This window comes from Amphiura filiformis, unplaced genomic scaffold (genome assembly GCF_039555335.1).
Source record: "Amphiura filiformis unplaced genomic scaffold, Afil_fr2py scaffold_74, whole genome shotgun sequence".
In the NCBI taxonomy this organism is placed as follows: domain Eukaryota; kingdom Metazoa; phylum Echinodermata; class Ophiuroidea; order Amphilepidida; family Amphiuridae; genus Amphiura; species Amphiura filiformis.
This window is the reverse complement of record NW_027305538.1, coordinates 82,539-96,948: the sequence shown is the minus strand read 5'-3', so window position 1 is coordinate 96,948 and position 14,410 is coordinate 82,539. Positions and strand designations below refer to the sequence as shown.

Here is a 14,410-nt window from a genome sequence, read left to right as displayed (position 1 = left end):
TCTACCAGAGAGAGAGTATGACTTTCAAATGGAATGAACATGTCAGGCAGCTTCATTTGAATTTCATGCACCCTCTGAGAAATATTCAACCTGAATCTTCCACAAAGGGAGGGCAAATGTCAAGTAGAGTTGGTTAATGTGCTGATTCCATTTGAAGTTCATACTCCCCCATGGAAGGTATTTCCAAAATCTTCCACCCATTGTTTGTATTGTTTGTTTCGTTAGGAATGTTACCTTAATTGAAAGATACTAACAGAAATGTTAATATAACATATTAGATAGGTGTCCATGGTTACAACAAGGTGACTGGCAGGCTAGTGGCAAGGGAAAAAGTAAGCAGGCTCTTAGGCTGTATGAGCCCACCGGTTACCATGATATAGCTCCCAGTTACCATCTTATTTAACATGACCGGTACCTACTTTTAGGCTGAAATGCTCTCCTAGTAAAAAGGCTCAATATTTTCGTATTTTTGTGCCAGATTACATACATATAGCAATGCGTGCCAACTCTTGGTTGGTTGCAAGTAGTTTGCACTTCATACAGAACCCATTTCAACAAAAGTAGAGCTCTGTCCGAACCCTGTTATTTTGTCCCTTGGCTGGCGGGCTAGCTAACTGATTGGTTGGCTGACTAACTAGTGAATTATAAGTAACTGACATAAATAATGTGATTTATTTATTAGCAGCTAAATGGCTATTTTTTAAATGAATTAAAATAGATTGTAACATATGAAGCTATTGTTAAAAATATGTAAAAGAAGTTATGTCATATATGAAGTTATGTCATATCAAAGAAAAACGTAATTTTCTTGTAAATAAAATAACCATAGAAATATAATTGTAATGGAATGCTAAGAAACAGAGCCAGGAACCAAATAGGAATTGAATAAAATGAGAGTACCATTTTTATATTCAACATTCTTAAAACTAGCTATTGTAATTTACTGAGAAAGTGCAATAAATATTTAAAACTTTTGGACAACTGTATGCGTGACTTGTAGTGGTGTAAAAATTACTGAATGTATATAAAATTATTCCTGTTAGGTGACTTATGAAAAAAAGACAAGCAAAAAACAAACATAAGCAGTCTTACTCGCAGTGCTTTTCAGGGAGCATGAGCTATTACAAGTAATTTCAAACAAAAAAGGTTACGCTCTGTGCACAATATGAAAAATATAGCGTGTGTCGTTATGGTTACGTGGTGATCAATTGGAGACTACTGGTCATAAATGCAGCTACAAGCGTGACGACATGTCATTATACCAGTCGCCTTAACCATCGCAGTTGGGTAGCAACGTGAAGTCTCCGTTCGAGCACCAGCAATTTTAGTTTTTGTGCATCAGGTTTGCAGAGAAGCATCAAACAAAAGACATCAAAATGGTAAGTGTTGGTAGTTTTGATTATTTTACCATTCTATTATTGCTTTTGGTGTTTTGAATCGTGCACAGTATAGAGCTCATCCTGAGTGTCCTTAAATAGAGAAAGTTATGATGTGGTGCAAGAAAACTGCACATTCCAATGAAATTGCATTTTTGTCAAATGTTGCCAATTTGTTTTGAAAAAACTTCACATTTGGTGCTTTAATATTTGGGAGCGAGTGAAACGCTGATGCAGTTATAGCTGTGTGTATAAAGAATATTTAGGTTTTTTTTTAAACCAGAATAATAAAGTGATCATTTTCAAGAAACAATTCAACTAATTTTGTAGGTAATTTAGGCAATCATACATGGTAACAAATATTTAAAAGACCTTGTGCGAATAAGTTATTGATGCATGTTGAATATTGGTTTAGCTCTCATGTGTTGAAATTGGGCTATTCCAGTTAAAATGTATACGCCCCCTGTGAAAGACATGACCTAAATCTCAATTTAAAATGGAGTTACTTAAATTGGTGACTCCATTTTGAATGTGCACCCCCTATGTGTGAGATTAAGGTCATGTCTTCCATAGGGGGTGTATGGAAGTAAGCCGGAATAGCCAGCTCTGGGTACGCAACGTTAAATGATGCATCTGTGAAGTTGCAAATTTTGGGAACTTGATAATTAATGGGAAATAAATCTTTTGTGTGAGAATGTCAATTCATGTCAAATATTAATGATTGCTGTAACCAGAGAGATATCAATAATAAGTCTCTGCTGCAAATGATCAATAGAAATATTTTCAATTTTGCTTCTGATGCCGGTGAAATTCTAATAGCTGCCATGTGCCCGCACTAGGTATTTTAACCATTCACTATTTACCACAATGGCCTCATCCCAATGACATAGTTCAATAACCTCAATTAAAAACTTGTGTTGCAAAATTTGACCTCAAGTTGCAGACTATGAGTTTTTGTACCCAAAGGTCATTCAATGAATGTACAAATGTATTGAGGTTAAAGAACTGTGTCCTGATGGATGAGAATGTTGTGGATCCTAGCGAGTGTGTATGAGAACAGAGTTACCTCAGTAAATGTGTGGTAAACACTCTGTCAATGATCTTATTTCTCACCATAACAGACGCCCAAATCGAAATGTGCAGTCGTGAACACACATGCTTTTAAAAACTACTTCCTTGACTAAGTAAAAGTCAGCTAAAAACACTTTTAGTACTTCAAGGCTCAAAAACATTTGAGCAACTGTACCAAAGAATAGCTGGTCTTTTTTGAAAGTAGCCAAATTATGCGGCAGAATCACATTGCAGCAACCTTAGCATTGGAATCTTAAGCACACTTGAAATAAGTCTGCTTTGGAAACAACATCCAATAAAGCAAATTATAGAAGGCTGCCTTTTGCAAATCTACCTTATTATCAGTGCCAGTTACAAGCAGGTGTGTATTTTCCTACTATGGTAATAAGAAATTTGCACCGAGCAGCTGTAAGATGTGTTAAAACCTGTTGCTAGAGCATGGTTTGATTTCTGCATTATTAGATTCAGTGATCTGTGAAGGAACTGTAGTGTATAGACAATAGCGCATTATAAAAAAATATTGCATGCTCTTAGAATTGATTAATAATGCACTGTTGTCATGGCAAAGTAGCACTGTTTATGGTTTGTGTTTGTGAGGTTGCTTTACCAATAATGGGCAATTCCAGTTGAAATCCATCACCCCTATGGAAGACATGACCTTAATCTTCCATAAAGGGAGTGTGAATTTTGAATGGGGTTGTATGAATGGGGGACTCTATATGATATCTACACCCCCTGTGTAAGAGATTCGGTCATGTCCTCCATAAGGGTTGTATGGATTGAAACTGGAATAGCATAATTGCAGCTTTCAAATTTAATTTAAACCTCTGCAGAAATATTAAAACAAACTGAGAAACAATTATTATACAATTATTTTTGTGGTATTATATTTTCTCTAATTTTAGTGTCGTTTTTCAAATATTGTGTGATAATTTTTTATTAATCTATGAGAAAAGTGCATCGAAATGAGTACAAACATGCCTAGTATTCATGTGGTGGTTCTTGAGACTTCTGCTCAGAACTCTCAATTAGGCCTTAAAACATTGTTTGACTGGCGTAACATAAAAAAAAAATTAGGGTAGGTCGGTCGGCAATTTTGTTATTATTATTATTTTTTACACACACATTCTAAGCTGTGAATTGCGTATGATAAAGGCTTTGAAACTTTTCATTTTTTTTAAATTTTTATTTTTTGAATTCTTTTAATATTTTTTTGCAAAAAATAAAAAGTCTAGGGCCAAGGCCTATTTTTAGGGTCGGTTGGGTTGCGCCAATCAAACAATTTGTTTTAGGCCTTACGAAGCCACTGACCATGGACATACATGCTGTAGCTTTTAAATAACTGCAATCAAATGCACAGAAGATATTTTACACTTCCTACAATGCATTTCTTCCGAGTACTGATTTGCGATTCATTGCAACATGGGTCAATAGTGACAAAAATACCTCCATTAACAGAGTTCAACCAGATTAAGGTAATTGAGGTATTTTTATCACTGTCAACCCATGTTGTACTTTTCGGTTAATCAGTACCGGGAAGAAATGCATTGTGGGAAGTGGAAGATATCTTCTGGAGTCAAATGGTTCAGGTTGAGTAAATTTTTGTTTTTGTGTTTTAATTACCATGTGAGTCATTCAATTTTGTTATATTGTAAAAGGAAAACCTTGCATGATGACTAACATTTATTAATTAATTAAAATTTATATTACTTTTTATTATTATTTTTTTTTAATTTCTAAATGTGTACAAGCACATCCCTCTCAGATAAAATGGATAGGGTTGAGTAGTTCTGCTGATGTCAATAGAACAACACTATATTATAATTTTGATATCGTCATGCAATTGTATTAATTTTAACAAACTAAACGCAATGGAAAAAATTATCAAATAATGCTCTGTATTTTCTCTGGGAGCTGATCCAAAGAAGAATACATTTTTTGCAGTGACATTACAGTCAGGGGGCCCCTAGTCAGAGCTCTTACACTCCCATGCCCCCAGTAAAAAACCAAAATTATGATAATTTCCACTGTTTCCTCTCACCTATGCCCCGCCGAATAAAAACATTTCTGGTGCCACCGATGGACATGAGTATGATGAATGTCCCTTAACTTTGTGCAACCATACAGCTCATTCACAGGCATGCAAATGTTCATCTTAAACCTGAAATAAGGTTTTTGTTGTCAAATTTTCTGCTCATTCTTGTCATTTTCTCAAATGCTCTGCCTTTTGTAGCTAATCCAAGCACTTTCCAGGTTTTTTCACCCTTTTCAAGTTTGCCAGAAGGGTTCATTCTCTTACCCACATTTAGTGAACAGTGTAGGGGCCATGCAGCCAAAAGTGCTCTATTTAACAATTTCGTAAGACATGTTTCAAATGGACAAATCATATATCAATGTTCAGAAGAGTCTGGAGAATCTTTTCTGCCATGTTACCAAATTTGTAACCCGCGCGTTCTATTCCCTTTCCATGGCAAAGGTCACGCTATTTAAGGATCTTTTGATGCACAAGTCATTTTTCAAAAAAATGTTCCTCATTGTAGCTAAGGACTGTCAATATATTAATAATAATCAATAAATCGACTATACAATAATATCGATATCGTCGATATCACATTCTGGAGATAATTAATATATCCAAGTTGCCGATACCGAAATAAAAGTATAGAAAATTCAGAAAATTGAACAATTGTCCTATGTCATGTGATGATATCATACTACTGGGGTTCCAGGGAGAAAGGCATTCCATGCCAGCAACGAATAAAAAATTGAGGATGAACTAATAGTAGATGGTTATCATGTATGGACTATGGATGAATGTAGACAAATAAAAATTTATTTTTTTAAGATCCCGACATCGACAGTCCTTAGCATTGCAGTTCCCATAATTGCAATTAGCGGCAATACAGTATATTAACCATAAACTTTTGTTTACCTTTTTCTCCATTAGCGCGAAGTCATCTCAGTCCACGTCGGGCAAGCCGGTGTCCAGATGGGCAATGCATGCTGGGAGTTGTACTGTTTGGAGCATGGTATCCAGCCTGATGGTCAGATGCCTAGTGATAAGACCCTTGGAGGAGGTGATGACTCCTTCAATACTTTCTTCAATGAGACAGGTGCTGGCAAGCATGTACCACGGGTTGTGTTTGTTGATCTGGAGCCTAGTGTTATAGGTATGTTTGAGCTCAGTGAACATTTTATCTATATACAGTCTAGTATTGTCAAGCTTTCGTCAGGAATAGCTCTGACTTTTTCTGGACAAAGTACCTGGTCCTGTGTCATAAACTGGGGGTACCTTTGTGTTACATAGTAAAAAATTTGAAATGTTTCAAACATCATACCTACAAGTCTCATTTGAAGCGGTTCATCCTTTTGAGCATTTTGACACCTTTTTTTATGAAAATCGGTTAAAAAATGAGAGAATGCGGGCAAAAAAAGCTGCAGTGTGTGTGTGTGGGGGGGGGGGGCTATTGGGCCCCTTTTATTTCCACATATACAATCATTCTAAGCAAGTATTAGTCTTTTAAATGACCTTATGTATTTAGTTACTTAGTTTCAAGGTCTGGGAGTTCATTTAGACATTTTTTTACTAGATTCAAATTTTTAATGGGGGTTTTAGATCAAATTTCCAATATGATTCCCTCCTCTAATCCGCCCCTCCCCCTAATCCACAACCACCCTTGGCACATTTCATTTCAAATGTTGTCAAAAAATAATAACAAATTATTTTAAAACAGCATCTTACATGAGTAAGATAGAACAAATTAGCTTCAATTTAAGGGGGTACTACACTCCTGGCCAATTTTGTGCCTATGTTTGCACTTTTCTCAAAAATTATAGCGTATTGGTGACAAGTAAGATATGTATATTATAGGGGCAAGAACTACAACTACTGCACTGAAAATTCAGCAACTCGAGGCAAGTAGTTATTGATCAAATATTGGTTTTCCCTCATTTTTGACTGTAACTCCACAACTGTTGTCTGCGCTGAAATAAAATTTCCAGTGCATTAGTTGTAGTCCTTGCCCCTATAATATACATATCTTGTCACCAATGCACTATAATTTTTGAGAAAAATGCAAAAATAGGCAAAAAATTGGGCAGGGGTGTAGTACTCCCTTAAGACCTAAATGAATCTTCTAAGTGAAGGAATACTCAAGAGACAGTCTCAGAGATGTAATTTCTCCGTATTTTTACGGAATTTTTTTTTTTTTCATCCCCAAAAATCTCTGTATTTTCCGTATTTTCCCCGTAATTTTCCGATTACGAAAATGTATTTTTTTCTCTGTTTTTTCTTGTTTCTTTGTATCTTTTTTCTCTGCGAAAATACCCGTCTGGAACAGGGGAACAAAAAAATAGCGCCTCAGCGATTATATTTCGCTAATTTTGGTCGCGTCTCTGTGGCCGCTTGCCGTACGGCTCTCGCTATAGCAGTGAAACGATAGCTTGTGCGTGTTGTGTATTACTTGTGTAAGAGATTGACAGAGGTGAATTCTGCTGACATCCAGGGGCGCTGACATCGTAACAATTGCACACGTGAAAGTTTGTTTTCATTTGGCTCAATGGATTGTGACCGATTTTCTTGGAAATAATTATTGGACCTGAAGTATGGACAATGGAGGTTGATAGGACAGCTATACTGCTTAAAATGGTAACTTTTCCCTTTTTTCAATGAATGGAAAATGGAAGAAATTAACAGCTTTTGTGCATGAAATTGACTATAATTGAGGCTAAAATAACAAAATTTTCCAACGGGGGCGCTGCCGCCGTACCCCCGCCGGGGGCTCTGCCCCCTGGACCCCAGAGAACGCCTCGCGCAAGCGCTCGGGATGCTAGCTTCGCTCGCATAGTTTCTGTATATTAGTTTCCGTATGTTTTTAAATACCCCACTTACATCCCTGCAGTCTTTTGAAATCCATGCTGCACATCAAAATGTAACAAAACCACCTTTTTGGGTACCCCAGTTTATGACGTAGGACCACCTAAGAATGAGACATGTAGGCTGCCCCTTGCGTGCTGATGGCTCTGAAAAGAGCTGTTCACTGAAGACTGTCCCTTGTCAAAAGAGAACAAGCAGATCTGGCCTGTTTCGTAATGTGAAAGGTTTGTTGGCTCTGAAAAGAGCCGTTCACTGAAGACTGCCCCTTAGAGAATAGAGAATAAGCATACCTTGCTTATCTGCTAATGTAAAAGGTTTGGTGGCTCTGAAAAGAGCTATTCATCACTGAAGACTGTCCCTTGTCGACAGGTTTGGTGGCTCTGAAAAGAGCCGTTCACTGAAGAACAGCTCTTTTCAGTGGATTTGTTTGTATGCAACCATACATAATAAGTATGATTCACCCATAACATGTCATATATTATGGTTGGTTTAATCCTGTAGATGAGGTCCGCACCGGTACCTACCGTCAACTTTTCCACCCAGAACAACTGATTTCCGGTAAAGAGGATGCCGCCAACAACTACGCCCGTGGTCACTACACAGTGGGCAAAGAGAAGATTGATATTGTGATGGATAGGCTGAGAAAACTTGTGAGTAGGAAAGGTTTATTATTAAGCTACTTGCGGTTCGCCATTATGCACTATGTGCGGGGAGAGCCTCGAACTGGCAGCATACATGAAAGGAAGAATTATGTAACCTTACACAGAGCGTTATGACTAGTTCAATTCCCATTCATGTATGCTGCCAGTTCGAGGCTCTCCCGCACATAGTGCATAATGGCGGAACCGTGCAAGTAGCTTAATTGCCTTATCCGACCTACTTTGTGCCCCATTGTCATTTTGATACATCATCATCAAAATGATACAATAGAAGTTACAAATCTGAATTTCCATGCATAAATATAAATTCAGTGTACTACCCGAAGTCAAAATCATCATGATTATAATCTTAAACTGAGAGGTTTAGAAAGTACTCTCTTCAGACATTTGATGCACAATGGCTAAGGAAAAAACTGCTATCCAAAATAATTGGTCTAGATGCTTGTCTTCAAAATGGCATAAAAGTTTATAGAAATCTGCCGAGGATACAAGCTTGGCGTAGACGGGGCCGAGGTATAAACAGGGGTGTGAAATCACCTCTTTTAAGCTGAATTCTGAGGCAAAATTTTTCTCTCATTTTCAGCCCATTTTAAGCATATTTCAGTGCTTTTCCTCTGTTTTGAACAAAGTTCCTCTTTTTTCAATAGAGGTCACTCGCACCCCTGTATAAACACTACCCACTTACATGTCGGTTGTTACCGAGTTGGTCTGGTTTCTTTTCATAGCTGCCAAGTCCTGAGCACACTTACTGTTACCATTCATTGGTATTATTTTACGCATTACCTTTTGCTTATTTCCCTCTAGTACAATGTAATTCATATGCTGATCAATATTGATCAGTGCTGTTGTGTAATACTTTTATCTTTGATTTTGTTTCAGGCTGATCAGTGCTCAGGTCTTCAAGGATTTTTAATTTTCCACAGCTTCGGTGGCGGTACTGGATCTGGTTTCACCTCACTGCTCATGGGCGTGTCTCTGTCGACTCACGGCAAAAAATCCAAGCTGGAGTTTGCCGTCTACCCAGCTCCTCAGATTTCATCCGCTGTCGTCGAGCCATACAACTCTATTCTCACCACCCACACCACCTTGGAACATTCTGACTGTTCCTTTATGGTTGACAACGAGGCCATTTACGACATCTGCAAGTCAAATTTGGAGATCAGCCGTCCAACATATACAAATCTGAATCGTTTGATTGGTCAGATTGTTTCTTCAATCACGGCTTCTTTACGGTTTGATGGTGCATTGAATGTTGATTTAACAGAGTTTCAGACTAACCTGGTACCATATCCACGTATCCATTTCCCTCTTGCGACTTACGCACCGATCATTTCCGCAGAGAAAGCTTATCATGAGCAGCTCACAGTGTCTGAAATTACCAATGCTGTCTTTGAGCCGGCCAACCAGATGGTCAAGTGTGATCCTCGTCATGGCAAGTACATGGCGTGCTGTCTGCTGTACCGTGGTGACGTTGTTCCAAAGGATGTCAATTCGCTATCGCTAGCATCAAGACCAAGCGTACCATCCAATTCGTTGACTGGTGTCCAACTGGTTTCAAAGTAGGCATCAACTACCAGCCACCAACTGTCGTACCTGGTGGTGATCTGGCTAAAGTCCAACGTGCCATCTGCATGTTGAGCAACACCACCGCTATCGCCGAAGCCTGGGCTCGTCTGGATCACAAGTTTGATCTGATGTACGCCAAGCGTGCTTTCGTTCATTGGTACGTCGGTGAGGGTATGGAAGAGGGCGAGTTCTCCGAGGCTCGTGAAGATTTGGCTGCCCTTGAGAAGGATTATGAAGAAGTTGGTGTTGACTCTGCTGAAGCTGAAGGTGAAGATGATGAACAGGGTGAATATTAGATTCAGCATATCTAGTGGGCTGTTCCTGTTGAAAACCACACCCCACTGTGGAAGATTTTGGAATTCCAACCAAGTTCACCAGTTTGAATTATCCAGATGTAACCATTTTCATTTTGGGGAAAAGTTCCAAACAAATTTGTCTAATTTTAGGACAAATGTTGTAAAATTTAACCTATTTTTATAAAATTCAACAATTGTAAACTGGAATTTCACATAAAACCTAAAAACGATTTCCAGCTTGATGAACCGTAAGGTACAACTAAATTTGAGGTGGCAATGAAATCTTCCACAGGGGTGTGTGTGTTTTAAATGGAACAGCCCATTTTGCATCTACTCGTAAAGATCCCTGATATATGAGAAGGGTGTGATGTATAAGCTGCAGAAGTAACCTTGCCAGAGACTTAGCAGATAGAACAAATCTAAAAATATGAACAAACAAAAAATTACTTTATACCATTGTACATTTGTATAATGTCTCATCTAAAGTTGAAAGTAACGCCATGTTGGATTTTGCAGTGGCAGATTTGAATCGGTGCGTCCACATAGTTGTGTCACCAGCATATGGATGTACCACCCTTCTGCACGTGTGTCGTGTGTATATGATTAGGTTATTGTGTGCAATTCAAATCTGTTGTTAACTTCAATACTGTTACTCTCAAATTGAGAAGAGACACACTTAATATATGTTGTAATTGAACTAGAAATAATATATACATTTTATGCCAATTAAAAATGCTTGAATTTTTGAAGTTGTTGATATTATTCGTGTAATCTTACCAAAATTAGACGATTATGATTCCCTTTTGTTACAAAATTAGTGGCACAAAAAAGGAACTTCCCAGCAAACACAACAGTTATAAAATAAGTAACTTATGTGTTGAATTATTTAAAGATTATAAAACATAGTTTATCATCATCAAAAACAGGTTTTTAGAAATGTTGTCAAAATGTTATTAGAAATCATTGCTTTGTGAAAGTAATGAAAATGTGTTGTAACCTATAGCTTGACATTTACACATTTCTGGCGACATTTGTGTGCATTTTTGAAAATGCTACAAAACATTTTGTGTTTGCTGGGTTTGTACATGTACATCATTTGTATTAACCCTAACAGAACTAGGACTCACTAAAGCTCACTATTAAAACCACTCTGCGTGCATGCATTCCACGGGACTTGATGGCCTTAATCAGACCAAGTCATATATACCCAGGGAATCGTTGGCGGGCCAGCGTCACCTGTGTAGCTACATGCTGGGGATCTTCTGCGTGGCATGCGAGGGGTCCCAGGTTGAATCTCGGGGTGCCAAGTGACTTTCTTCTTCATCTTCTCTCCTTTTTCGTTCCTTCTTTCCCTTCCGATAGCCAAAAACCTCGGGTAGGGTTAGGGTTAGTGACCATGCATATTTTCCCTATATGCCTTCTTAACCCTAACAGAACTAGGACTCACTAAAGCTCACTATTAAAACCACTCTGCGTGCATGCATTCCACGGGACTTGATGCGCTTAATCAGACCAAGTCATATATACCCAGGGAATCGTTGGCGGGCCACCGCGTCACCTGTGTAGCTACATGCTGGGGATCTTCTGCGTGGCATGCGAGGGTCCCAGGTTGAATCCGGGGTGCCAAGTGACTTTCTTCATCTTCTCTCCTTTTTCGTTCCTTCTTTCCCTTCCGATAGCCAAAAAACCTCGGGTAGGGTTAGGGTTAATTATGCAAAAGTTGTGACATGGGTAAATTCATGTTGTTTAGCATGCAGGTCATGATACACATAAAAACACAAACACTCAACAAATGTACATATAAACATAGATGAAAAGGAATTTAAACAACAATATTATTGTTTCTAAACCAAGCAGTGAATTCATAAAATGTGCCATACTAGAAAACTGATATTTGGTGTATCCTTGATGTAAGATATTCATGAGTTAGACTAGTGTAAAGGTCCTATTAAAGGTGGGTAACCTGATTGAAAATCTCATCCCCCACTTTACCTCATCAAAATGCTGATTTTGGTATCGGATGAAAGCTCATATTTTTCTCATAAACATATTGAAATTTGGTGTTCCAAATCGGTGTATTTCCGAAGAAATCATCAAAAAACTGCCGAATTAGTCTCAACTATGGTATACCATATTAGGCAGTTTTTTGATGATATCTTGGGAAATACACTGAGCTGGAACTTATAATTTCAATATGTTTATGAAAAATAGAACCTTTCACTTGAAATCAATATATTACATGATCATGATGATTATCATTAATAAAAACACTGTAGACTACCAATATCACACTGTATAAATGTCGGTAATTCCATTAGGAATTAGTCACATTTACAAAAACATTTACATTTTCTTTTTGCATGAGTGCTTGAAAGGGATGACATTTTATGTTATATGTAAGTTTTAAAGAATTTGATTTTCCAAATATATCAGGTCACCTTCCTTTAAGGAATTAAACTGGATCTTTACACATGTTCCATGTAAAGATTGTATTCTCTTAAAAATTAATGTTTTGTAAATAAAATAATAAAATAAATGTTGGTATTTATACAGCGCCTTTCACATGTGCACGTGTACCAAAGCGCTTTACATTTATTTCGCTCAATGGACAGCTCCCCATTTTACCCCTGGGTAGAGAGAGGCAAGTAAGGTAAAGCACCTTGCCCAAGAGCACAGCACAATGGCACTGCCGGGCTCAAACTCGCAATCCACTGATTACAAGGCAGATCCCGTACCGCTGTGCCAACTTGTCCCTATACCCAGGGGGTTTCTTGGTTTTGGATTGGTGGTACTGTATTTATGGAATTATGATAAACCAAAAATATGCTGACTTTCTGGATTTTTAAATTATCTTGGCTCAAACTTTGGGTTGCTAACTTTGGAAAATATTTTGTGCAACAAACATTACAAAAATTGAGGACATTAAAAAAAACCTCACCAATTTCTTTGGCAACCCAAATTTAAGCCTAAGAGCATTGCACCCATATTTTCACTAAGAAACCCCCTTGGAGTTTGTTTAGAGTTCAGTATTGCTGACAATTGAGCACTTTATTATAAATGTTTAGAATTAGAGTAAAAAAAAAATTGTTAAATACAATTGATTATAGTAAATAAGAAATTGTTTAAATGTAGTTGAATCTGATCACATTCCGTCTAATTTCACCAAATATGAAGTTGAAATAAAAAAATTAGGTGGTGAAATAATAGAAAGCATGTAAAAAGTTCATAAGGAATGTTGAATTAAACTGAATTTTGTTTGTTATGAACAAATCCAACTAAAAACGATAGTGATTTTCTCACGTTTTAGTGACATTTCACCACTACACTAGTGGTTTCATCAGACTGGCAACTCATCATATCTGACTGTTTCCTTTGATAGGTGACAGGATGCACCATATATGAAACCAAGTCTAATGAAACCACTAGTGTAGTGGTGAAACGTCACCACACTACACTACACTACACTACACTACACTACACTACACTACACTACACTACACTACACTACACTACACTACACTACACTACACTACACCACACCACACCACACCACACCACACCACACCACACCACACCACACCACATTACACCACACCACATTACACCACACCACATTACACTACATTACACTACACTACACCAGAGGATGTTTAAAGACATTCCCACAACCCAATGGGGTTTCTGACCTTGTATGTCTGGCTTTTGTACACATGTGGTACAGTTGATCATACCTTGCATTGGGATTGTGTGCAAATATCTGGTGTTTTCATCCTATTATTTAACATTCAAAACATCGAGACTTAGGAATAAAATTAATGCAGTGGGACAATATGAATGTTTCCTGTAAGAAAATCAAATATCAGTCATAAGTCTCCAACTATTAGCTCGTTGGCTGCAGTTTTAAAATTACCATTTTGTGTGTGTGGCAATGGGGACTTTGCCTTTAAAATTAGGTTATATTGATCAAATTTCCCAATAATAGTGCATTGTAGGAATGCTTTTAAGCCTCCTCTGACACTACACTACCATTGTTTTTAGTTGGATTTGTTCCTAACGAACAAAATTCACAGCCATGTAAAAAGTTGCCTGCAAGTCTTCTTGCTTGAGTGACTGGGTATGATTGATAGGCAGTTTCCACATTTGAAATAATATTCCAGTTGCACTCCACACACCCCTATATAAAAGACATGACCTTCTGACATCTTCTGCTACCGGAATATGAAAGTTAAATGGGTAACCTGAATGGATGACTCCATAAATCTACACCCCCTGTGTGAGAGGTCTTGTCCTGGATGATTTCAACTGGATTAGCCCATTGTGAATGGAAAACATTCCTACCATGGCATGTAGTTTTACTGACATAAGCTCACACAGCAGTACAATGAGCAAAAACAAAAAATTCAAGTTACTTGACAGAAATTCATACTATCAAATCCATTTTTGTGACATACATACCTTGTCACCTTGTTAGAATTTCAAGCTATGACGCAGCCGTTTATCAGATTGGCAACCTTACTTTTTGTTTCCTGAAGTTGGTGGTACTTGTCGCTGGTCAAAACTATTTGG

At 37.7% G+C, this 14,410-nt stretch overlaps 1 protein-coding gene and 1 pseudogene across 1 annotated transcript in view; both read left to right on the top strand.

Moving 5' to 3' along the window:
* The window catches only part of LOC140144705 (peptidyl-prolyl cis-trans isomerase-like 4), a 76,665-nt gene that overhangs the window by 37,132 nt on the left and 25,123 nt on the right, over positions 1–14,410 (top strand). The gene's annotated exons all lie outside the window — the stretch shown is intronic.
* Positions 1,269–11,048, top strand: LOC140144707 (tubulin alpha-1 chain-like; annotated as a pseudogene).